At 44.6% G+C, this 25,429-nt stretch overlaps 1 protein-coding gene across 3 annotated transcripts in view; it reads left to right on the forward strand.

Annotated features, from left to right (window-relative positions):
* Positions 1 to 3,548: 3,548 nt before the first annotated feature.
* Positions 3,549 to 25,429, forward strand: part of LOC121627265 (E3 ubiquitin-protein ligase Midline-1-like) — a 57,075-nt gene continuing 35,194 nt past the window's right edge. For 2 of the 3 annotated variants that reach the window (XR_006008016.1, XM_041966080.1), the window contains exon 1: positions 22,861 to 23,088. The gene's annotated coding sequence lies outside the window, so the exon portion shown is untranslated. Of the gene's footprint in view, positions 3,599 to 22,860; positions 23,089 to 25,429 lie in introns of those variants that run through there. The other variant, XM_041966081.1, reaches the window with a different exon arrangement.

The following is a 25,429-nucleotide window of genomic DNA, read 5'->3' on the forward strand; positions in this document are numbered from 1 at the left end:
CCAGTCATGCACTTTTTTTTGCCTGTTTCTGCTCTACAGATGGGCTAAATAGGTCAACAGACGGTGAATGTGTGTCAGTGATTCCCTCCTGGTGCAGAGCTGACCTCCTGCCTGCTGACGCTCACACAGCCTTGACCTGTTTGTTTCACTTTCAAACTGTATACAGTGCGCAGCTGGAATCTGCGTGGGACAGTGTGCCGGCACCGAAATAAACCAACATCTCACTTTGGAACATCCTGATGGCATGAATTAATCTCTTTGATGTGCGGCACTTTGGAGGTTATGAACCTGCTGCGTGAGGACAGGTTTGCACCTTGAGGCGGCGAGGTAGTGAACTGTGACACTCGAGTACCCAGAAGTCACTTAACAAGATGTAATTAAGCTGAAGTTTCCTTGCAATTTCCTTTTAAGTTTCTCCAGAGTGGCTGGTGGCTGCTCGCGTGGCAGAGCTTCTGTTCCAACTTATGTTCTTCAAAAAAGTTTGCGTTTCACTCTTTCAATTATAAACTCTTCATCCAAATGTGGCACACATTTTAGCGAAGTTAGCAGAAAATCTCTCAAAGATAATGCAAATGAACGCACATTTCCATCCTTACAGATCTGATGCCTTCGTTTTCCATCTCTCCGGTGGAACACTGTGCGACGTTTAAGTCGCATGCTTCATGTGCATTGTGATTCATTCGCCGAGTCTGTGCAGCCACCACTTGTTATGCAGGTGCGGAAATGCATGCAGGGACGCGATCGAACGAGGGAGGTTGCAAGTACAGGGTCACCTTAATGCCCTGCAGGCATGTGTTTGGACAAAGAGCTTGTGCGTTTGCCATCTGCATGAACTGGGCACGAAACAAAAGAGAAAAGAAAAACGTTGAAACTCCAACAGCCTGACACAGCTGGCACACTGGTAATAAAATGAAAGCAAATGCCTCACTCACCTCGAGGTTGAAGTAATTTAAGACACAACAGGCCTTTTATAATATGTTCTATTGCAGAAAAGAAAGAATGAAAGCACTAATATGTGCCAGGGGTTGGCATGGAACATAGAGACTGATCTTTGAGCTCGGGGGAGATATTGAGACAGCTGCAAGCCGGCACAAAAGCAACACAACTTCGAAATGTCTTTGAACGTCTCATGGGAACTACGCTAACAATGTTGGAGCATTGTTTATAGTACACCAGGACAGCCCTTATCAAAGCAATGTGCAACAAGAGGGCCATTTGAGCAAGTTGCCCTTTCAGCAAAGTTGCAAAAATGGATGCACATGCATAACCCGACTCAGATAATACACATGAAAGACCAAAGGCCTTCTCCTGGGTGGCTTGTAAGATTATCCTACCACTTCGCTGGCAAGCCGGCACATCTCAAGATTATCTCCCTACATGTCCATGGGCAAGAGGGAGAGAAGATGCACACATGGAAAATCAGCTCTACATCCTCTCTAATCTCTATGGAGTATGACATAGCCGCCACTCAAAAGCATGGCGCATTCATTTTAATCTTTTTTTTTTTTTTTTTTTTAAATCACTAGCGCTGAAGTAGATGATTAGGCATGCCTGCCCTCATCAGCATGTCTAACGCTCCCTGGTGGAGATTGACTTAGCTGCAGATCATGCTGTTAGGGGCTGTTAGAACAGCTTAGGTCATACAAATCCTAACCACTATCAGCAGGAGGGGGGGTCCAAATTGCTTTCCTTAAGCAAGTGGGTTAATCTGTATGACTTAGCCGCATGAATTCCTCTCCCGACGCTTTTGTGCTGGCTGTATAATGGCAGCAAAACGATGCTAACTTGAAGAAAAGGACACATGCATGCATTTATGTTGAGTTTGACTTCATTGCCCTGGTTTGTGTGAATATACTGACCTGCAGCCCGGTTTTCAGCCTGAAGTTTCTTGTCATTAGAGACATCAGAGGGAGGGCAGCTCCTACTATAGCTTTCTGCCACAGACTATAGAGAAATGATTGAAGCTTGGATTTGGGTTTATCTGCTCTGACCATCTTTGCTGGAGCGACCAAAATAATCCAAATACTCGGTGAAGCTCCGCTGGGGTAAACACCACAGTTGAGTGTAATAGTCTGAGACACCTGTCAGTCAAGCGAGCATGCCAACAAACTGCTTTTTAACCCTTGCTTTTCTATTATTCACCATGAAGACACCCATGTTCCATAAGGTAACACCTGTTTTTAATCTGTTTATGTTTCTAGATTTTTAATTGTGTCCGTTCACCTAATTATGGCTGTAGTCAGAAGGCAGTTTCTTCTGGCCCTGCATGAACACACAATTTTCTACAACTCTGCAAAAGATCAATTAATTTTGCTTTAGTTTTGATCAAATTATCCACATATGCAGAAAATGTGTACACAGTGATATCATCAGCAAACAAACAGAGACTGTCTTCGTCTTGAACAAGATTCTAATGATATGGAACTGCATTCTTAAGTTAGAAAAAGAGTCTAAATGAATTATTTTTTTTCAATCACCTGCCTTGAAATGTGGCGCCTCAGCGCCCCACGACAGTCTACACGCTTATTCCTCGCCACCAAGACCAACTTTATTCCACTGGATTAACAATCATTTCATTTTCTGGTGCTGGGATGGCCAAATTTAAACGCCAGCAATTGATAAACTCTATAGTCTTTTAAAAACGCAGCTTCAGCCCTAAGCGCTAAAAGCTAAACTCCGGAGTTTGAATATGAAAACATTTGCTGATCCTGCCTCTCTGCGCTTCTCATCCCTTGGGTGACAACCTCTAAAAGTTAAAAGCAACTCAAAGCTGGGGAAAATTGCAAACATTACTAAAAATTGAGGCGGTTTGCATCAGCTCTTTAAATGAGAGAAAAAGAAATATATATATATATATGTGCAGTGTAATATCTTGTATAATCAGCAAATGGTTGCACAGCAAGTTCTCCCCATTTAATTGAAGTGAGGAGTGTGGCTCTGCACTCAAAATGCATTTTGGATTTTCATTATCCTTGTTGTTAACTGTGCAAACCGGACACATGCCTGTGAAAGAGATTTATCAACATTTTCCACAGGAGAAATATTTTTTTTCATTCTTCTTTATTTTCAGGATGAGGTGTGCTAGAAGAGCCAAGATGCTGGATATCGTCTCCCGCCTCGCCATCCATCTGCTGTGGATCAAACACACGGAAGGGGCCAAGGAGCTCAATGTTCCACGTAATGGAGGCATGAGTTCCCCAACCGCTGGACAAAGCACTTGCAGCGCTGGTTTCCTCAGCCCGCTTCACGCTCGCCTGAGCCTGAACACATGACAAGTAAAACCCGAAGGCATGGGTTGAGGGTGGGGGGGGCGGGTGATAGAGTGAGGGGGGAAAAGCTGAACAGGGGGAGGAGGAGGAGGAGGAGGGGAGATGCAAGAAGAGATCCTAAGTGTTTTGATTTGCGTGTACGCTGGGTGTGCGGATGCATGAATCTGCGTCCTCTCTCACCTTTCTCTTCCATCTCTCTCTTTCCCCCTCACTTTCTCTACCTCTCTCTCTCTCTCTCTCTCTCTCCAAGGTTGCTATTGTTTTCTCAGACTGGAATCATTGCACGCTTCTCTTCTTTTCTGTCGGAGGACCATGTGAGGCGCTTGAATGTAAGTGCCTCCTTTGTTGCTTAATTCACTTTCAATGGGACCATTCCTTTAGAGGCAGTAGGTTTAGGGTCTTTTTTTTCCCCCTCTTAGCACATGCACAATGGGATGTCATACATCGGAGGGGTGGAGTGGGTCGGGACGGGATGGGGTGGGGGTGTTTAGGGAGCTTGATTGCTCCATGCGTTCTAAGCGTGGGAGTTGAATGCACGTGCATGCTGCTGTCATTGTCTCAGCGGAGCCTCCTCACAGCTTTGTCTTCAGTTTTCAACTTGGTTCGCTGCATGTGTTGTTCATTGACTTCTGGCCGGCTTTGCATTGTTTGTATTTGGTAAACACAAGCTCAAGATCCTTCATTACAGCTCTGCAAGATCCTTAAGTAAATCGTAAATAGATTATGCACCGCATTTCTGAAATGAACGCTAACAACAAAGCAGTCATATGTGAACAAGCATTTCAATAGTTTGTTGTTTAAATAGAAAAACTGTAAATTAGGGACTTGAACTACTTGAACAATTGTTCTGAACAATTTTACAGTCCAAAAAAGCAATGTTTGATGAATCTCTTTATTCCCATCCATCATTTCTTTGTACATGCAGCAAATGTTGTTTGTCCACATATAGTCGTCTCACATTAACTAAACAATATCATATCATATCAGTGCTATCTTCTCCGTCATGCATGTTAAATTTAAAGAATGCCATGTTTTTGTTTTACCACTAGCTTGTTAGCTGTACCCTGCAAGTACCCAAAGGGCCTTTGTTTATTTATACTAAAATATTATCCAATTTATTCTTTGTTCTCCGTGTACACAAGTCATGGGACAAATTGCTTGTTTGGACTCATCCATGGAAGCCAATGTTCCACATTTGTACTGGATATCTCATAAAGCTACATCTCCTGTTCATCAGGATAATAGGCCTGTTTGCTGGCATTGTTAGTCTCTGTGGGGACTTCAGAGTATTTGAGGTAGAAGGACGCAGCTTACGTTTTAGTCAAAAATGCCAGGCAAAATGACAGAAACTTGAAGCTACAGAGCTGAAGGATCTACTGGCTTGTTCCACAAGCTGTCAAAAGTTTTGAATGCTGAATGATGTCAGCAATGATTCGAGAGCGCAAGCACAATCTCGGGCGCTGCTGCCTTTTTAATGCATGCAAATATGCACTCTGCAAAGATTTAAAAGTGCAGTTCGGCCTCAGCTTCGTATGATAAGTAGTTTAAAATACTTAAGGTCTACATGGATTTCTGTGAGGTTTCAGCATTAAACGCCCTCCCATGCTTCACTGCAATGCAATGTGTTTGACGTGAATTGCAACTGACATGGCCAATGAATAATACAAATAGTGTATACATGCTGTTATCAATTATGGACAACTTAAGCTAAGCTGGACGCTGAGCGGAGGGGGCTATGGTGAACATGTTCTTACCTACATAACTCTTTAGTAGGTCATATTAATGATTACCTGCTTCTAATAAAAGTCACCACGCTTGATGCAGTAGTATTGTCTTCTGGAATGTGTTTGTGCGCTGGCCCTCAACGAACCGCACAGCTCTAAATATTGAGTAATGATGTAAAATGCATTTAACTGCCGGTGCAGTCGGTGGGATTTCTCTATGGCTGATTGCGCAGCATGCATCGACAGCGTACTTAAGTGCAAGATAAATGAAATATATCTTTGCAGTGGACTAAAAAACTACATGTCATAAAAATGTAAGTTGTTCCCCCATAAACTCAGAAAAAATTGATGGCAATTTACATTGCACTTCATGCACATGGGCTTTGATGCGGATAGCTCAACAAATGCGAGGAAGTTTTTCAAGAATCGCCTACATTTGACTCATTTAGGAGGTTTTCACACATCAGTGCCAATACTGAGTCAATGCTTTACTTAATTCAGAAGGCCCGAGGCACTTTAAATGACGCTCATCATTTGAAGATTATGTTTTCATGAGTCCTGCATTGACCTTTTGCTTTAAGATAAACGGAGTGTTATTCACTTCGAAACGAGCCAACAGAAACCATTCGACGTCGCCGTTACTGCTGTGGAGGTATTCGCAGTTCAGAACATTCCCAGTCCCTCGAGACCCCATTATGGCTTCCACACACTGCGTTCCGTTATCAGCGCCGGCATGTGGAGAGGGAGGTGTCGGCGAATGCAGCGGGATGTGACGGCTGCGTACCTGGAGACGCCGCGGCACAGCTAAAATGAAGTGAAATGGTGTGTGGAGGAAGGTTTGGAGACGTGACAGTAACCTGAAGCACAGATGCGAGTTCCTGGCGAGCGGAGTTGAGGCGTTGCAGGAAGCCAGAGATGGCGAGATAGTGGATTTAAGCGTAGGTATTTGTGTAATTTAAGGTCTGGTTTTGTGGTTTCCAGAGACCACTTTGCAATCAAACTGCGTGTCCAGTGCTGTGACATTGATCTGAGTCTTATGAGTTCCTGGAGGTAAAAGTCATCTTTGTTTGATAGCTGCTGTTGCTAACGCTAACGACCCAGTTCTGTCTTTTGTCGCTCCTCGCACTGCTGTGTTTTTCCTTTCCCCAGGAAAAATAAACTGCAGATTCAGTCACTTTTTGTTCTGAAAAGGGACAGTCGTTGATTTAAATGTCAGAACATTACTTCAACACAAAAATGTCCAGGATGCTCAAATTATTTTCAGTTACAACAGCATCTTTGCCATATTTGGAGCTCAGCAGGGTATCGAGCTAGGAGGCCCTGGCACCAGCGCCTGCCAATGTGTCCAATCTTTTTCATGCCCAGCCAAACCCCCCACATTCCAGCTATAAAATCCCATCTCTCCTCTGAGGACTCGAGGGCTTGGCATTCAAGTTTCAGCTCCCCAACAGCCAAACTCTGGCTCCTGGCCACCTCCTTGTCTTATAGCAAAGCTCAAGAAAATTAGTTTGAATGGAGAGAAAGGACAGAGGGGAGAGCTTGGTGAGAGTGGGGGGGAGTTTAAATGCATGTGGAGGCATTTTATTTGCAATGACCCCCTTTCATCCACCCTGGGGCTATTGGACTGTATGAATGGGCTGGTTTGTTCTACGGGTGACCAAACATGGCACTTGAATGTTTAGCTGCACAATGACAAAGCTTGAGAGAGCCAAAGACACTCGGTGATGAGATGGACCGTGAACTTGTCAAGTGCCGCGTTCTGTTCCATCTCGGCTGAACACAGAGCTCTGGCTCCACTGTAGCTTCGGCCGTGTCGGCGATCCAACTTCTCTCAATACATTGTGTGCTTATGCCAACCACTACAGGACAAATAGTGGAGTGTTACTATTGTTAAATGTGCTGGGAACCCTGTACAGACACTCCTGCTACGAGATCTCACACTCAGAGTGACAATAATTTTGACTAGAGAAGAAATAGAAGTGAAATCTTCTTTGCTAAAAAAAACTGCATTCACCTCCAATTGTAGCTTATGAGGCTCCCAAGTTGAAACTTTTAAGGCTATAGCTAAAGCTATACTTTGTTGGTGGGGGGATGGTTTTTTTTGGTGTTGGTGAGACGCTGTGTTTTCTCACGCGGTGCTGTCTGGATCGCCTGCCTGACCACATCTTAACAGCAAATTCACGCCAGACGCAAGACGTCACCAGCGTGAAGGTGCTACTGAAGCATCTGTCCATTCGGTCCAATGGCGTCACCGTCCCCGGAGCCAACTCCTGGCAGCGGAGCTCCTGGGGAGGAGACAGGACCGTGGCCAGACAAGTCTTTGCTTGATGATGAATTACTAGAAATAATCTGGCAATAAATAACTGAAGTTCACAGGATGAAAATAGTTCTTCACTAGACTCCACGAGGAGTGTACAGGAACAAAACCGCACTTATTGACTCGTTAATTTCATTTCCCCCATAGCTCTATATGCCCTCACCGGAAACCAGAAAGCTCATGGTGAAACTGGAGCCTCGATCAATCATTACAGAGATTGTTAATAAGTGCACAGCAGGTAGACAGCGGGGGTGTGATTTAAATGGCTGCCTGTGGGGATTATGCTTCACTAAGTGCACCCGCGGAAAAAACAACAATTGACTTTGAGTGTTAAAAAACGACTTTGGAAAATTGTAATTTGCTAAAGTTCTGTCAAAAATGGAACCCCCACGTGTCTTTATTTATTTGCCAATTTCTTGGTCATGCAATAGGATGATGCTGACCTGAATGAGTTCAAGACAATGGCTGAATGAATGCTCAGTAGTGTGGGGGTATTGCCATTGAAGGCCATTCTCAACAATGTAACAGCTGACAGGATTTGTCTCGTCTAGTTCACAAAGTCTTTGTCCCTGTGCAGCTTAGTATGTCACTGATTAACGCAGCAGCCCGGCGTGCAAACTGCTGCCTGCATTAATTGTCTGTTTGATTAGCTGAAGCTCAGAGTCGATGTCTGGCCTACAAGCAGAAGTGGATCGATGTGTCCTTGTGGAGAATATTCATAAACTGGGAGAGCAGTGTGGGGAGAGGCGCTCCCAGAGCGAGCTCAACATTACAAATGTGGCTACAAACGAGCATTTTTATCACTGTATTATGAGATTACATCATGTTCCCCCGTGTGATTCTAGGAAAAGAAGCTGCCTAATTATTGGGAGCAGGTTCTCCAGGTGCACCGTTGTGATTTGTAACTTCAAAGCGTGCCAGCCTGCTCTCATTCATTACAACTGCATGTTTTGGGGTGACAACAGAAATTCAAGTTATGCTTCGGCTTGTTCCGCTCAACTGAAAGAAAATAACAGTCAGATGCGACTAAAACAACAAGACTGCATAAACGAAGGCGACTCAGCGAGGCAATGAGATGTTTTATGTCATGTCTCACAGTTATGCCACCGATAAATTCTCAAAGATCTAAACACTGTGGTGCACCCAGCGTTTCTGGTCCAGAAACACAATCTTAGCCAGCATGTACAAATGTGCTGTTACCAAGACAACCAATTCAGTAATGACAGCAAAGGATTATATTGTCCAAACACATATCCAGTGCGGAGGCTTGTAACATAACAAGTGGACGAGCCAGCCTTTATGACCGGTCATAAAAAGCTATTGGATTTGCGTGCTGCCTGAACAAAGCGAAGCTGTCTGAGAGATGTTTACCCGAGGTTTCATCGCTTTTGGTCCACATTTGCTGCGAGGGGATGAAATAATGTGTCAAGTCTGTAAGATCACAGTCATCTAGAGGCCTCTCGGAAAAGTTTGAGTTGGGACATTGTGTTAAACATAAATACAACAGGATGTGATAGCTTGCTCATCCCTTTTTATTCATACTCAATTAAAAACAGTGCAAAGACAATATATTTTATGTTTGACCTGATCAACTTCATTGATTTTTGTGAATTTATGCTTATTCTGAATTTGAGTATAATATCCTTAAGTGTGAAAACATACATATGGATATTATATTCCATTTCTGCCATATTCTGCCAATATGTCCCCCTAAATCTCACACACTAAAACTCTTAAGACTCCAACGACCCATCCGCGGACGTTCAGTGTGCTCTGCATGTCCATGTCAGTAACCGCTACGTTTAAGTACACATTCATGCCGTGCATCACTGGAAACTGAAGATTCTTGTGATCCGATTGATGCAAACCATAAATCTGACCAAGATACAATCACAACAGCAGCCACAATCAACAGCAATGACAAAAACGGATTATAAAACTAAGGCAACTCAAGGATGAAGTCTCAAAAGTCATCCATTGACTGATAACACTCCATGACAAAAATGGCCGCGTTACATTGGCAGAGGTCACACAAATAAATCCAGTGAATATTTAGTCTAAAACACACAAAACATCATAATCCACAGAAACATGTTTATCATTTCAAATTAGCCACCATGTTTTCTCTGCTAGGAGTCCTGGAAGCATGCATGCATAGGCGACATGTTCATCTCAAGATGGTGCTCAGCCGTTTTGATTGACACCTCGCTCGACCCGTTAGGATCTTCCATTTCATCTCCCGAGCTGACAGTGGCCAACAGGAGTCCATGTTGACAGGAAGGGCTTCCTTGTCTTCTTTTGTGCAAAGATCAAGCCAATTGCAAATAATTGTGCAGACGACAGGGACAAGGACATGCTGTTTCAGTGGACAATTTACAGCCAAATCAAGCACTAATAGGGAAATTACACAGGGAAATGATAAATAATAAAAAAAATACCCTCAGTATAAAGATGTATAGTCAAAATATGAGTATAGGTACCCAAATATGAATATAGCTTGCCTAAATATAAATCCATTGACATAAATGGCATTTTGTTGGAGAACACCTACTGATACTTTTTCTAAAATATTCATTTTCTGTGGTATTTTTGTCAGATTTGATTGAACTTGGCTTCATGATGTTGTCCCATTGTGTTTCCCAGCTAATAGGGCCCAGAAATAGTCATCTGCAGGAATCTATTCGCAAAATAAATTCTCAGGTAGAAATAAAAGCCTTTTTACTTCAGCGTGTTCAAACTCTGTTCAAACAAATTGTTGAAGAGCAGCTTTCAGTTTAACTTTGGGTGGACCACAGAAAGGAGTGGCAGGCAGTTAAGAGGCTACTGAGTCGACTGGGGCATGGTTTCATCAGCTGTAAATCTTCCATGGCATTCTGCCATGACCACAGACAGCGCTATTGAGACTGGTCATCATAAAATGCTTCATCTTTTAGGGAAATTGCTTGGCCCGAGTAATATATATATAGGCCTCTTGTTTCACTTGCTCTGAGCGGCACCATTACATTCAAAGCTTGGGGGAAGAGACTCAGAATGTGCAGGGTGACTCACTCTGTGTTGACATATCAGCTATGAACCTCATCAGAATCAAAAACACTTGGTCCATCAACTTAAAAATCTGATTAGTGTTTTGTTTCTTATGCACATAAAGATGCAGTTATTACGAACGCCCTGTTCTTTTTAATGTGGGAAAAATAATTACAGATAAATCTTGTGGCCACCTTGGCCCATCCTCAGGAGACCCATGGCATCTACTTTGAGAACTACTATTCAAACCCATTCTTCTGTCTGATCTTAGTATCATATGATATTTCTGTGTTTTCAGAAGTGATTATATCGAGACTTTTGCCGCAAACGAACCAGCACAAATGGGAGACTCTATGAAGACCCGTTGTTGGTCTTTTCTGTCAGTTTCCCACTGTGAAACTGGAGGCCAGAGAACGGAAGAAGCAGAAACAGCACAAGCTGATTTTGTTCCATGAAAATCCATAGAAGTAGCGAGCTGCCCGTGTTCGAGCAAAGTGAAGGATTGTGCATCCGAATGCTCTCCCGCACATGATCCACAATGGCGCCACAAGCAGTTCAACTCATCTCCCACCATAGGCTCGGCTCGATTGATCCAGTCAGTGTTAAATAGAAGGCGATCCTTAGTCAAACATCTGAACAAAACACTGCTATTGTCTCTCTTTCTTTTTTTTTTTTAAGCCCCATTGTTAAGAATGGGTCCCTTTGTGCAAACAGATAACCTATACTGAGATGCATGAAGCTGTGAATTCCAAGGAGAGTAATGCAATATCAGTAATGGTCTTATAGATCGCCTTGTTTGTTTTGGAGAGCAGCAACAAGCACACACACAGACAGTGCCGCAATGTCTCTCTCCAAGCTTTGGAAAAGTGCTGTAGGTGGTTTATCGATCGGACCTCTGAGGTCAGCGTGTGAGTGTGTGTGTGTGTGTGTGTGTGTGTGAGCAGCAGAGAGATAGTGAGGCCGGCCCTGTGTGTCTGCGGCTGGCAGTATTTATCTGCGCTGGTGTCAGAAGAGCGGAGACGAGGTGTTGGCTCCGCCGCCGGGGACGGCTCGAGCTCGATAGAGAAACGAGACATGTAGAGAGGGCGAGGAACCATGTTGGAAGCAAATGTCATTCGCTTTAAGAAGCTTTGTCGCCCTGGCGTGCCGCTCTGCGGGCCAGCACAACTACCCGTCTGCGTGCCTGACTGTCTGTCAGTCCGAACACTGCATGAGGTTCAAGAGGCAGATATCTGCAAGCAACTGATTTTCTTAAATACCCACATCTGCAATGTGTGAGCAGTTATTCATTATCCAGATGAAGCTCAGCGATTTGCAACTGTCGCCTCTCAGCAAGAAGGTCCAGGGTTCGAATCTACCTCCAGTATCTGCCCTCGCAGCTAAAACACGACAACACTTGTGACTGTGACCGATTAATCCTGGAAGACGCGATTTCTGGAAGACAGGGTCGCACATGCACCCTTCCATTGCACCGCCATTACCAATCAAAGGGTGCGATGACGGCTGCGTGCCCTACTTCTGTCATTCAAAAACATCAAGCTCCTCTTTACGTTGAGCTTGTCTATAATGTACACCTTAATAGCCAATCTGGAGGTGCGGCCACAAACATACATAATTGAAGAGTTTAAGTCAGTGAGTGCTTCCCATTCCTCTGTTTTTTATTTTTGATCGCAGATTGGGACTTTAAGAAGCTCGAAGCCTAGTAATATTGATGATTTGCCGTGATTAAAACCACACCTGAGTCCAAAAGGCTTGATTCATAATTCAAACCATTAATGATCCAACTGAGACCATCATTTATTCCATTCATAATTCATTGCTGTCTTATACTGTAGTCACACTGTACGGCGCCCCCTCCCCACCTTCATAAAAAATGCATGTCCTTTGATTAACGCTCGCAGTTTTCGATTCCTCTCCCTGACTTTGCGCCGCCATCCGCATCCCCGGCTAGCGTCTCTGATTCTTTTTTTGGCCGCGGAAGATACATCGCTTTTGCGTCCAATGTGAGCAAAGTGAGATGTTCCCACTTCCTGCTTTTGCGTGCGCGTGTGTGAGTGTGCGTGCGCTCTCCCTGTCACAGGTGATGGCAGGCGCATAAATCAGGATATTTCCTCACTGGCATGTGGACGATAGTGCATTAACCACTGCATTACATGAAGCACACACACACACACACACACACGTACACACACAGAGCCGCGCTACACTGCAGGGACGAGAGCACAGGGAGGTCGGGGAGCCTGAGTTTCACTTATAACTTATTCATGCTTCACGCCGTCATTCAGCACACCTGGGAAAAAGTCATTTTTTTCCACTGCGGGGAGGCTCATCTAAAGCAGTCATACATGAGTTTAAAATAACAACTTCCTCAAACACATTCACATAATATCTCCTCTCACCCCCCTTCAGGGCTCCAAACGACAGAAATGTGCTTTATTTTCGACCCAGGCTGCAGCGTGGCATTATCTATTCCTGGGTGCCCGCAGTTGGAACCGGCGCCCCAGCTGGAGCAGTTTCAGGCTCAGCTGATTGAATCATTGGCACCGGGTTGGAAAGATTCATCCTGAAAGGTCACAAGCGCGTGATATAACTTCCAGTCTGCCTGGTAGGTTATTTCATGGCCTTATAAATTATGACATTAATTCTACTTGAGCCGGTTTTCGTTCCAATTGAGGGTGAAGTGCTTCAGATTTGATATATTAGGGCTGCGATTACACTGAAAGGCAATGCTTTTCTTTTTTTTTTTTTACTTGCCAGTGATGTTTGCTGTCCTCCGTGAACTGTTTTTGCTGACCTCCATTTCCCGAAGAATGAGGAGTTACTGAGTTATGCAACTTCCAGGGACAAACGGCGAGGTGGCTCGGTGCGAAATGCAAGCAGAGCATTGCGGAGAGTAACCGCGTTATAGGACGACAGGATGATCCCGGCTTCTTTATGAACTCCATATATATTTAGAATGAGATATCCTTCTACGATGCGCTCAAAGGAAGAGGAGAAAAGACTTCTGAATGCCTCAGTCACTCGATACAAGATGGCAGCTATACTGCACTATGCTCTTGTGTGAGGATGTTAATAGGTAATGTAGTGACGCCTGAAAAAGCACATTAGCTTGAAGACAAACTCAGCTGTGTGTGACAGTGTCCGCCTGAGAGCTAATGCTCCAGTGAAGTGTTGCCATGACATCCAGTGACTGATTATGTTCAGTGGGTGTGCAGTTCTCTCTCGGTATTGATCGATCGGGATTTAGGAAGGTGTCCTGGGACGATGTAGGTTAAGCAATCTCGCCATTTTTGCACATTTTTGAAATTTGCTCCGATGAGAAAATGTAATTTTAGAAGTCAGTCACGTTCTGGATGATTCATTGAGATGGCCCCGTTTCGATGCTCCAGTGCACATCACAATCTGGTCACTAATTTTCCAGCTTTGTTGGCCTTGATGCAGGGCTTTGGTTTCGGTTGGGGCTTTTAGAAACAGGAGACTGGTCAGGAAAACACACTGATTAATCGGGCCGGGTGTCGTTTTAAAAATGTACTCATTATACCATACTGTAGTGCTGGCACCAACACAAAAACACACTTTAGAATATGATACCTCACAAATCACTTGATTTTGAATCATGTTGTTTAGTTCAAAGACGCATAGGTACCAACTGTGTAACCTGTTTAACAACAGCAAGTGAAGGCATCACCATTCACATTATGGTTATTTTGCAAATGAGCTTGCTTTGTAACGATGTCCATAAAAACTGATATATGGTCTTCTGCTAACTCTGAAAAGGATATTTATTTTAGAACAAGTGAAAGTGACCTCGAATTAAATTCCCACCATCTTTCTCCCTGTCTCCATTAAAAAATAATAATAATTTCATCCCTAGCGCTCGACACCACTTGCTTTTTTCTTTGATGACATTCATGCTAATGCAGGCGTGTGCTTTCCGATAGATTTGGAAAGATCCTTTCCTCTTCTTTCTGATAGTGCGATGTCGTGACGTGCCAGCTGGTGCTGCTGCGGGTTGAGGGCGAGCGGCGAGGACGTGACTCCTTTTGTGACAGTTTGAGGGCACGTTGGGAGACAGCTAATGATGATGCTGCCTGACACCCACATACATGCGTGTGCTTATGCGTGTGTCCATTTGTTTGCATGTGTGTATGTTATCAGCATCTATGTGGGTGTGCATCCTTGCATGCCTGGATTTGTGTGTGTGTGTGCTTTTGGGCATTTACGCCTCTGTGTGGGCATATTTGCATTAGCCTGATATTGCAGTGAATTTCTCTGGTGTGACAGAGAATGACCTTGAGCCGCCGAGCCTCTGCTGAATGTGTCAGATTCAGGCAATGGATCTCCATGTGCACGCGCATAATGTGCAAAAACACAACTGCATGCTCTCAGCTTTATCTGGAATCTGAAAATGGATGCTTTCCTTCATCGTCCTGGATGATGTTGTTTTTATCGCATCCACTTTGATGCCACGGTTGAAAGGAGCCAGCAGGGCAAAGATCGTCGCAACCGCCGTTGATCCAGAGTTTATTATTACTCGCTCTGACCTCAGTTGCCTCGAGTTCCTTGTTAGATATTCACAAATAGCTGTGAATCAAAATACCTCCGTTGATCGGCCGACCTCCGTCTGATTCTCTGACTCACCGTGAGGTTTAAAGCAGCATGCACAATGTTTCGTGTCCTTTATTAGAGAATCTCATGGTCTTTACTCTCTTGAAGCACCCTGGGGGGGATGTTTGCGAGGTTTTACAGTCAGCTCACATACACAGAGAGACGTGATTGTGCACACACCTCAGCAATCCTTGATTCGAGTCTGTTGATTCACCCTGTGATTGGCAGTGACAATGAGGTTTCTTCTGTGAAGTACGCGTGTACTTTGTGTTTACACATAGATGTATGGAGAAGCTGAGGTGTCAGAATGTGCTACGGAGGTCACTGCTACATAATCCAACACTCCCACGACACGGAGCGCGCTGCCGGTGTTGCTGGTTTTGGATGAGACCCGGTCAGACCACTAGTTGCAAGTTGCAAGCCTTTTTTCAGGCCTCTCACTGGCTAACCTAACTAAAAATATACATGTATATATATGTATATATACACCTGTCAGTCTGGCATGCTCTTGACAGCATTTCCATTTGTTTGACAGGATTCATTTGAGGAAAAATCCCAGCTTTAAATAACCCATGTGCAGTGGCTGCTAGGCCTGTACATGCTTGTTTTCTGTCTGACAAGATTTGTTTCAAGCTTCTTTTTTCCCTTAATTTTTGTATTAAGATCTAATTTTTGACTGAGATTTTATTACTTGTTCTGAGTAACGTTATGCTTGAATAACAATGTTTAGTTGAAAACCAAGTCAGAATTTCTTTGCATGCAGACAAATGTGCTTGGTTTCAGTCTGGCTGTCCTACTCCAAAGGCACCTGTGCGTTCTTTGAGACGAGATATTTTTACTTGTTTTTAAAAATCTTTACACCAGCCTTGGTCCAGTTACTCATTTGATGTTGCTGCATGCTTTTTTTTTTAATTTTGTACAATCATTATGAAAGCAAAAGTAGGCCATAATGAATACATTCTGCATTTAACTGCATGCCATCGAGGTTGTGGTTTGCAGTGATGTTGAGCTGCAGGAGGTGTTCCCAATAATTTGTCCACCCCCTTTGCATACCCGAGTGGGCCAGAATATTCTTAACACCTTTCAGTATAATACACTACACCGCCACCCACGAAGACCTCAATCATAAAGTTGAATTATTACCTTTCTGACAGCGTCAACAAGAACTGAAGCAGAATTGATGGTGGAGCTGTTGTATTGGTTTGCATCAGAATGCTCAAGCGCACCGCATGAAGAGGCTGGTGTGTGTTTTTAAGAGGAAACAGCACAGCTACATTTAATGTTTATCACCTAGACTTCTTTATCTTCTGCTCTCCCCCACCCCTCTCCCTCTGGATCTCTTAATCTGTCTGGGTTTTTGTGCTCCCTCTCCCCCTCTCCTAAAATCTGTTTCCAGGGCTCTTCTATGTATTAGCTTCTCCGATTAGATCAGTTTATTCACTGAGGCCACTTGACAGAGACAGATAGCTCACAGCCCAACTGAATCTCCTTAACAAAAACGCAAAACTGCTGCAAAAAATGCTCTTTCCTACTTCTCTCCGAATCCCAAACTGTGCTTCGAAGCAGCTGCTGTGTCTGTGCTCGGCTGGTACCAGCTGTACATCTTCCCCCTCCCTGATTCAAGCGCGTTACAGCTCGCATGTGAACTCACTTAGAAGGCCGGAGGTCAGTTGGAGGGGAAATGTGTTTGGCATTTTCCAAAGGGCCCTGAGCTGTGGCGTCGTGGACTCTTTAAAAAGGTCACGATCTCAGATTTTGGGGTGGCTGAGGCGAGAACTCCACTCCAGAACATCCCTCCCGTGACTCATGCGATGTGAATGCACATCTAATGTACCGTCCAGGATAGTGATCAGTGACTGGGGAGGTTTTAAGATGCTCTATATCTTAGTCATAAAGATGCCTCTGGAAGATAATATGCTGATGGAACTCAGGTGTGTGGGGGTGTTTTAATGCATGTGCACAGATCAAAGGATGCTGACTTGCATTGTTGGATAGCCTATTGTGTCTATTTGCACTTATTTTACCTAAAAGTCTTTTGGTCACGTGTCCGTCTGTGCGTATGTGTGGTATAAATCCTACAAATTTCAGGCTACCCGCAGCGTCGGTGCCCTCTGAAAGGTCTTGGTCATAACCCTGTCGTGCTTTATCCCCATAATGGTCTCGCCATGAGAGAGGAGGCAGACTCCGCCGCATTCCTCTCATTCCTGGTCGTTAAAAGTAAGACCTCTCGAAAACTTAGCTGAGGCCAACTTTCCGAAATTCAGTGAGTTGTCACGGGAAGGTTGGGAACGAAAGGCAGGAGTGGAGTCGAAGGGTTTTAGCAGCTCATGGAAAGCAAAGAAGAGAAGAAACAAGTTTAAAGATGCTGATCTCATCATCCAACAAAACCTCATACACAACTCAGCAAATTTTCAACATGCCTGTGTTTTTGTGCATGCAACAGCAGTTCAAGGAGAACTGAAGACCAACAACAACAAAAATATTCCGATCATCCTTCTGGCATTGAGATTTCTTTTGGCTTCAACATTGTAAATTATTTTATCGGTTTTGTACTTCGGCATGGTTGGTGTTTCACTTTGCTCACCCACTGTGCAGCAGATTTCTCTGCAAACACATGATATAAAGCAGATCTTACTCGTCCATTGTGCTGGGTGAAGTCAGTCATTATGATTGTGAACTCAATACCCCCCATCTCTATTTGCACAATGTCATTTGAAGCACAATCGAAATATCACCGGGGGCAAGACGGGAACATATAGTTCAAGGTGAAAAACAGCCGCTCGACTTTGAAGTATCGAGGTAGAGGACGCCCGACAAAGCTTCGGCTGCTGCCTCTGCTGAGAACCTTGAATGAGTGAAGAGGCCTCGTGCCGGCGTGTTTTAATTCAGAAGAGTGCCGCTGGATAACCTCCAAGGTGAAAGATAACTGATGCAGTGACTCTATCCACACTGTGGCATCGGTGGAATAATAGAATTTGAGCCTGTGCGCTCCACAATGGACTCCCTGCAGGAAAAACTTTGATTAAAAGGAAACTTTTTTTTTTTTAAGGTGGACCACAGAGGCCAAGGCACTGCAACATAAGAAGGCACATTCAAATGAAGAAAGCAAGTTCTCTATAAAACCTTTTTTCTGTTTTCTACCATTCTTTGCATGATTTTCCTGACACCGAATAAATCTAAGAATTCCTTACAGGAGAGACTAGAAATGTGCACCATTATCTCGATTTACAGACATCTATGACAAACAGCTTTTTACCCCACCTTGCAGTACATGTACAACCTAATAGTTTCTTGAGCATAGTTTACCTGTTACCTGTCTGGGCTTTGCTTTTTCTCAAATTTTACATATTTAAAAATGAAGCTTCTGTGTGAGCCTAAAAGTAATGAAAATCAAATTCCCAACCGAAAAAACTGTGTTCATAAACGCAACCATTTAGCTGCCTATCATAACAGGAGACCGGAGAGATGACTCTGAAAGGAAGCGCCTGACCTGTGGGCCTGTGTCGACAGGTAGCGTAGCTCACCTGTGAGCCTCGAAAATGTGAGGGACACTTTGCTCGAGCATAACCTTCAGACGTTCGACACACTTTCCGAAGTGTAAAAAAATATAAACACACATCTTTTCTGATCCATACCAAGATGTGTGGGCTTATATTTCCCTTCCTGCTGCGGTCAGGGCATGTTTCACGTCTTGGTGGGCTGGTAGAGTGTTCGGAAAGCGAGCGGTCTCGCTCTTGGCGGGAACCGGCCCAGGGTGGAAACTCTTTCCTTGCCCTTTTCCAGGAGAACATTCTTGAGCGGCGGCCTCACCTCGACTGATCGCGCTCCAGCCGCCAGAAACGCGCGGCCGCATTCCCCCACCACGGCACACACATCCAAATACTACGCATGAACACGCACACACCATCCACCGCCATGAAAGGGCTGCATCTTTTTCTTTTTTACTTAAGGAAAAGTTTTGGTGTTGAAACTCTGCACTGATTTTACGAAACACCCTCAGTTTGAGATCTTGGAGCCAAAGTAGTGGTAAAAGCACATTTTAATTGGAATTCCCAACCCCTTTATCTAACTGAAATCTCAGTCAGTGCTTGACATTTCAGTGGCGCGCTCGGTTTTGGACATGCACTCTGGAACTTATCAGACCAAAACAAACAGCTTCACTCCGTGCAGAAAACTGAATTTTTGGCCGAAAAGCCGTCGCCGGCTCTGCAGTCCTGCAGTTCAGGATGCAGGCTGGAATTAAAGCCGCAACCCTTTCCGAAGTATGTTCCACGCTTCCAGCTACAAGACTCGCTCACTCAGGCAAAGGGATTATTTGGGATCTAGCTACCAATGAGCAGCCAGCATTCAAATCTATCACATCACATGGACTGTAAAGTTCTGAATAATGGTTCGGGGCTGATGATTTTTCCCTTTATGCTGCTTTCTGTTATGCGCAATTACCACGGAGAGCACCATCCACAGTGAGGCAGACACGATGGAGAGGAACAGTTTCCAATGAGACAGCTGATGAGTGCTGAAGATTTCTGATCAAAGATTGCGGTCGTGGTCGGGCAGCGTGCCTCGTGTGGGAGGGTAAATCACTGACTCGCATCGCGGAGATTAATTTAAGCTGCTTTCCCTTGTGGGCCGCATAAAAAAAGGAAAAAAAAAGGGGGGTTGTTTTGATGGGCGGCGGCCAAAACGGTGGAGTTTCAAGGTAGAGGGGGAGACAGCGGGGAGACATTAAAAAGTTACAGAGGGGGAACTGCTGCGGAGGATGTGTCATGGATGCAAAAGAAGAGACAGATGAAAACTGATATTGTAAATTCAGAATCAGTGGCCGTCATTTAGCTCTCCTGCAGAGATGCCTTCATTTAAAAGAAGCAGTTTTGACTCACTAATTTAATTGCAATTGGTTCTGATTCGCTTATTTCCCTTTTTTCTTGTGTTTTTGCCACAATCACATCACATGAGATGGAGATCAGAGCTCCAATATTTTCTAAAGGTTGTTAAGATAAGGGAATGTTCAGATTAAGATGATAAATAGTAGAAAATACAAAACACATGAATTAATAAAATATAACACTGAGCTTTGGCTCTGCTGCCTGGAAATTAGTCCAGTCCTCATTATATTATACATGTCTGCACCTTCCAGAGGCAAAATCATGCTGTCGTGGCTGCTGTTATTGGAAGAGTGACAGCATTTACAAAATCCAAAGGTTCCTCCATGCTTCTCTCAAAGCAGCTCATCTTATCTGATGGCAGATCGGGTAAACTCTGCAGATCCGTCCCACTGATGCCACCAGTCACCTCTGAGTGTTTTTTTAGCTGCCGTGCACCGAGCCTCGAAGTTCAGCGGCACTCCATATTTGGCTTCCACCAGGCTCGAGTGTTTCAAATCCACCACAGTGTTGAAATAGCTGACGTCAAGGTTTTTTTTTTTGTTTTTTTAGTGCAAACGGTCACTGGTTCATCAGGATCCTCACAGCTGAAATGCTGTTTTTCTCAGTCTCTTCTCTTTCAGAAAAGCCTCCACATTAATTTCTGCACAAACGCTTTCGGCTGTTGTTTGGGCCTCCAGTTTCCCGGTATGTTGCGATGAAATTCGTTGCTGTATCCAGCTGCATTGAGGCAGATTGGACGAGCTTGTCAGTATCTCACACCACATGACGCAGCAAATGAAAAAGCTACAGGACCCAAACACCTCTGCAAGTGCTGCGGCCGCTTGGATAGTTGGTCGTCAGTCTTGCTTCCAGTGAGCATCAGGATCTCACTTTGGAGCCGACTCGCTCCATGGCTTCATGGTCACTGTCCACGTTCATGTGATTCTTCAAAACACTCTGTGTGCCAGCTGAAATGTGGGTGAAGAGCTTTTGCACATGCCCCCCCCAAAAAACTGGCTCTTTTAAAGATTTGGCAGCATGAAAGGGTTTAGAGGATGTGCGCCACGTGGAACAAACACGGATCTGGGATTTTGGCTTGCCCTTCATGTCGGCCCCATTATCAGAAGTTTGCCCTCTGCAATCTTCAAATGGAATCACCAGCTCATTCGGCTCATGGAAGATGACAGCGGACAGGTTCGAGCCTGTTGTAGCTTCAACATTTACAAAGCAAAGGAAGTGCTCCTTGATCTCAGGCTTTCCCCGTAAAGCCACGCGTCTCAGAACAATGGATGTTTGCTCTTGGTGAGAGCTCAAGATAATGGACTGTACTGGCTATTGCTTCCAAAATCTTGACTCTCACAATCTATCAGCGTTTTCTGTGTGCATCTTCTGAGGTAATGAGCATGTGTCTCTCCATCTGTGGTGATTTTCCCTAACTCGGTCAAATTTTGCCAGTAATTCAACCTCTATTAGGAAGTTTCCATTTTATCCGGTTGGAAAAAGTTTGTCTGAACGCCTGAATGCTAGGTTTCTTGCTCCTGACCTAGTTTTAGTTTGCAAACTTCTCGATTGTGTTTTAGTCAAGAGACTTTCGGATTTGAGGACTCAGACACCCACGTTCGTTTCCTGATTGGGCCTCGTCAGATCGTGTGACACTTTTCCAAAAGTAATGAATTAACTGCAGTTAATTCAAAATGCATAAGGAATTACACACGTGGCTGACCTTGTCTATGCTAGTAGCTGTTGTGCAGTTACATTCTGCAGATTATAATGCTGCTACAGTTTACGTGTGCAGGAGGGGGTAACTTTAACAACAAAGTTGTGATTCCTGAGGAGCGGCGAGAAAACTTGTCCAGATGAGTCCTGACAAAACTCGACAACAAAAACAAGGGGGTGCCCGAGGACGTACTTACAAAGGCAGCATGCATGTTGTATTTACCTAAGTGACAACATCATCATGTCCTGTTTTGTTTTCCTGTCCTGACAATCTGCTTCCTGTTTACGCCGGCACACACATGCCCAGTGTACCTGAACCGTCATGTGACATATGTTTTCAGGTGTGTCAATTCGGGCAGGGATTACTTCTGAAACAGTGCTAAAATGTTCGCCTGGACAGTGATCATTTTTATTTTCGATAGATTTAGATAGATTTTTAAATTGCTTATTAATTAGTGCATGAAAACAGTGTTAGCATAGTATTAGCTCCAATGTGGCTAATATACACTGAGCATATGGGCTTCAATTGAAGTGGATGGGAAAGGAAGGAGAGAATAGAGATTACCCACAAGACACGAGTGTCATGTCTCTGTATCTTTGATATTTTATCATATTTTCATAAGCCTCCTATCGACAGTTTGCAAAAGCGGTGCAGTGATTGATCATCAGGTAGTGTAACCTCGTACAAAACAAAGTGATGGCACATAGAATTCTGACTTCTTCATTGCTAAATGCATCGCACCAGCATTTCGATTGGCCAAATCGACCAATTTGTCAGCCGCACACTTCAATTGAAGTGAATGAGAGACGGATTGTTATGTGTTCAAGCTGGGAAAAAAAAAAAAAAACATAAACACACAGCCTTGCAATTAAGTGAATTTCTGAGAATTAGTGGTTAAAACGATGGAGGTCTTCTGGCTGAAAGCAAAACTTAATTTGGCTCTGGACTGCCTGCATGTTTACATCCACACATCCACATTTGAGTTTGCACGCAAGCAAGCGTATAAGCTAGGACAAGCACACGCACGCACACACACACACACACACACACACAGAATGTCAGAGTGACACATCTGACTGCGAACTCATACTTGCACACAGCCGGCCCAGACTCCACCCCCATGGGTTCAGTGATTGGCCTAGTTAGAGCCAGGGCAGCCCACTGGCAGATTTGAATACAGGGAAAGAAAAAAGAGGGAGGGATGGACGGAGAGGAGGAGGAGGGGAGGGGATATAGAGAGGGGGGCGGTGCACTAGATTGCTGCTCCCTCTCCCTCTCTCTCTCTCTCTCTCTCTCTCTGCCGGGTCAGGATGGAAAGGCTTACACAGGCAGGGGAGGAAACATGTCATGAGAGGTGATGACACAGCCACGGAGACATATCCACATCCTCCCTGACTCCCAAGTTCGCCGCTCGCCGCCGCTCCTGCTGCTGCTGCTGCTGCGTCCCACAGAGGAGAGAGAGAGACAAAGATAGCCTCACCTCTCTCCCCCGACCTCTCTCTCTCTGTCTCTTCCTCTTTTTTTCACTTTGTTTGTGGATGATGGGATTTTAATCATGTGGAAGGTAAGAGGGGAAGGGGGGGGGGGGGAGGGGTTGAGGAGCTTATTTGGTTTGCTTGTGCTTGCTGTGCAAAGGGGGGGCCTGGCTCAGCGGGAGTTTGAGTTCCTCTTAGTTTACTTAAGTCTGTGAGTCCCCTGGGGGTTTCCCTGCACGCTTTCACCCTCCATCTGAGCTCAGACTGTATTCTCAGTGGGAATGAGGAGTGGAAGCGCTGAGTGCCAGCATTACTGGAATGATAATGACAGAGCAGTGGCTCCAGGACTCAGCCAATGAGTGCTGGGGAGCCATCTGTATCACGGTCGAGGAGAAACTTGCTGCAGAAACAGTTGCTGAATTCACATATGTAATGAGAAGTTTTTAGTCTGCATGATGACTGTTTGTTCCTGATCGCTTTTGAATGCATCAGCTCTTTGTCAGCTTCAGCTTTGCAAAAACTTTCATTCTCTATGTTCTGCATGTGTTTGCATGAAGAAGAGAGTTGAATGTGGTGAGTTGTGTTCCACAGGTATGGAGTGTGACACTTTTGAGTATTGCCTGAAAAAGCATATTAAAATGTGTGTGTGTGTGTGTGTGTGTGTGTGCGTGTGTAGGGGGGTGGTTACATGTGAGAGTCTGTTTTGTGTGACCCAGTTTCAAAGAGCCACTGTGTGTTTTGGTGCTTGCTTGAAGCCCAGGATGCATAAAGACAGGAGACAGCGCCTTGAGGGATGCGTAAAATGTGTGTGTACTTGAGTGCTGTTAAGTGTGTGTGACTCCGAGTGGCTCCAAAGGTCCCAAATGTTTGGCCTTTTTTTTGCGCTTGAGAGGGAGGAAGTTCCACGGTGCTAATTTAACAGCTAAAGGAGAGAGGACAGCTCGAGCTGGACGGCACTATATTTTTCTAAATTTTTGCGTGGGTATGTGAAGGCAACACGCCTTTTCTCATTACACAGCCGCATGAGTGCATGCTGTACGCTCTGCATGTTCCACTTCATCTATTCACGTTTGCACAATGTTTTTATGAGCCTCCAACCCAGGAGTCATTTAATTTCACAGCCTCTCCACGCGTGTTTATCCGTGCACGTGTGTGAGTGTGCATGGGCCGAAGCGTGTGTGCGACAGCTGGCTGCCAGCGGCTCAGTGCTGCTACTGATCCTTCTCACCTGCCACGGGGTCACGGGGATCAAGGAAATCCAGGTTCAGTGTTTGATCTGCGAGACAATGGGAGACTCAAGGGAGGAAGGTGACTGCGGTTTATGGCGCTAGTTTACGGGATGATGAGCATTGCTGCAGCTTTGACCAAAGCACATGCACTACATTGAAGCATGTGCAAGTTTTGTGGCAACTTCTTTTGATCTTTATACTAGAAATCCACATTTTTGGACTAAAAGGCTTGAAACGTTTGCAGAAAATGATCTACAGAGACGTGCTATGTTCTGAAAAACAGTTCATTTGCCTCTAGTGAGTATAAGTTTGCAGTTTGCATATCCTACATGCTTTCATAAACTGTGGCGACGAAGGACAAAAGGCTTTGTCTGAAGTTTGGTTTGTAGCTGTCACGATGCCGACCAATATAGCAACAATAGCACTGTTGCTGTTTCTTTTCCTGTTTCCCTTGACACGTTTTAGTGGCATTGTCAGCCTGGGAGGGCTTGAGAAAAGCATCTTATTTCTCAGATTTTTTTTTTTTCAACCTGAAGACCGGCTGTGGGAAGCATGCGGACAAATATAGAGGAGGCAGCATTGTTTCTTTTCCTGCGTGGGACGCATCAGTCAGTCTGTTTAAAGTTGGTCGAATGGAGAGGAGTTGCATGAGTGCTGGAAAAAAAAATGCTTCCAGGAGAACTTTGTTGCTGGCTGCTAATAGCATTAGCCACCTACGTCGCTCCCAAAATATCCCGTTATCTCACTGGTGCGTAGCTTACATGATAAAATGAGGGGGGGTTATAACTCCTGAGAGTCTTATCTCTCCCTAATTGGTTAATTTGATCTTCAAAGCGTCAGCAGTCTCCCACTTCACACGCTTGAGGGGCAAAGTGCTAATTGCTATCTAAACATCCTTCAGAAAGGACAAAGACAGACTGAAATACTTTTTTTTTTTCTTCCTCGCCATGTATTTCCACTGGAGCTCAGTTCGTTTCCCTCGCCCCAGTGCGTTCGTTAATCACCAACCGAATGCGATGAGAGCGCGACGTCGCCATGGAAACCTGTGACAATGAACACAATCGGTTCAGCGAGACTCGGCAGCTTGTGGAGTCCTGTGGAGAGGATAAGTGGTTCCTCAAACTTCTTTTACAGTCGTGAGGAGCCTTTACATTAGGCTGCTTGAAAAAAATTCAAGCGTGGTGTTCCCCCAAACTTAACA

This window comes from Chelmon rostratus, chromosome 24 (assembly GCF_017976325.1).
Source record: "Chelmon rostratus isolate fCheRos1 chromosome 24, fCheRos1.pri, whole genome shotgun sequence".
Classification (NCBI taxonomy): domain Eukaryota; kingdom Metazoa; phylum Chordata; class Actinopteri; order Chaetodontiformes; family Chaetodontidae; genus Chelmon; species Chelmon rostratus.